The sequence below is a fragment of the Tasmannia lanceolata genome, unplaced genomic scaffold (assembly GCF_043159265.1).
Source record: "Tasmannia lanceolata isolate RefF3 unplaced genomic scaffold, GAP_Taslan_0.1 ptg000407l, whole genome shotgun sequence".
NCBI classification, from domain to species: Eukaryota; Viridiplantae; Streptophyta; class Magnoliopsida; order Canellales; family Winteraceae; genus Tasmannia; species Tasmannia lanceolata.
Genome location: NW_027519080.1, coordinates 16,282 through 17,863, shown reverse-complemented (window position 1 = coordinate 17,863; position 1,582 = coordinate 16,282). Strand labels below are relative to the sequence as shown.

The window sequence follows — 1,582 nt, the reverse complement described above, 5'->3', positions numbered from 1 at the left end:
TTTGGATAACATCCTTTTTCGATTGGGTATGGCTTCGACCATTCCGGGAGCCAGGCAATTAGTTAATCATAGACATATTTTAGTTAATGGCCGTATAGTAGATATCCCAAGTTATCGCTGCAAACCCCAAGATATTATTACTATGAGGGATGAACAAAGATCCAGAGCTCTGATTCAAAATTATATGGATTCATCCCCCCACGAGGAGTTGGCAAACATTTGAGTCTTTATTCATCCCAATATAAAGGATTAGTAATCAAATAATAGATATTAAGTGGATCGGTTTGAAAATCAATGAGTTGCTAGTCGTAGAATATTATTCCCGTCAGACTTGAACCTAACTAAAATAACAAAGCTTTGACAAGCCCTTTTTTTTTCTTTCGCCGAAGTAAATAGATCTAAGAGGTTTGATCCGGATTTTTCTCCCATTCACGTATTACAAATGGATCAGCGGTGAGATTTTTATTCCTTGTCCATTCTTTCCGTTCCGGTATTTTCCATACCACAGCAATTAGGAATAGAGAATCTATATCAAATAAAGTACGATTGGAATACTCGTATCAATTGTTATTTGATTTGATACATTGTAGTCGGTACCGTTGGTGAATTAGGTGAAGGTACGGAGAGAGAGGGATTCGAACCCTCGGTAAACAAAAGCCTACATAGCAGTTCCAATGCTACGCCTTGAACCACTCGGCCATCTCTCCTACATAATCTTATGATTATGACCCAGAAACCGAGTGAATAGCGAGTCATTCATATTATTGTATTATTGCAATACAGGTATGACCAATCAATTCTAAATAGAAAATAGAAACTTTTCATTAAAGAAAGATCTTCCCTCGAGGATCGAGGATAAAAAAACATTTTTTTTCTTATCTTTTTCTTATCTTATTAAAAAGATTAAAAAAAATAGATAGAATCTATCTATTCATGTTTGTCAGAAGACGATCCCGTCTTATTCTTAGATTTATACTGGATTAAACCAATGAATTGGAACAAGTCAACTGACCCTATTTTATACTATGGTTACATTTAGACTATTATGGTTCCATAGGAATTCCAAAATTCCTTTCTAGTTTCAGATTTCTCAACAACAATTCCTCTCATGAGCTACCCCACAATCTATTACAAATTCATGAATCGTCCCATGGATTTTTTTGATATTTCGATTGCGTGGTGTATACACACTATGCACAAAAAATGGATGGTTATTCTTATTCTATTTTCATCATGGAATGATTCTATTATTTGATTTGATTTTTTTTTTCTTTGGATCATAATCAAATCAAAACTTCTAGAGTCATCAGAATCTGTAGGAAAAACTTCCTTGATTCCTGAGCTTCGATAAAATAGGAATAGTTCCGTTCATTGGTATACTACTTAATATTTATACTTAATACTTAATTTAAATGAAATACAATCGGATTCAAATATTTCCTATCCATCCCTGCCCCAAAGGGACAATTTGAGTGGAAGGTCGACACCTTTTTTTTTAGAATGAGTCCGTTTGTTTTATGTGATTTCGTACTATACAATTCCTTTGTTTGTGGATCATTTTCCCTCTAGGGGTAATGAGAAG

General features: G+C 34.2%; 1 non-coding gene across 1 annotated transcript; it reads right to left on the bottom strand.

The window, feature by feature from the left end:
• Positions 1-620: 620 nt before the first annotated feature.
• Positions 621-707, bottom strand: TRNAS-GGA (transfer RNA serine (anticodon GGA)). Its single transcript has one exon. It is a non-coding gene; the product is annotated as a tRNA-Ser (tRNA).
• Positions 708-1,582: the final 875 nt, after the last annotated feature.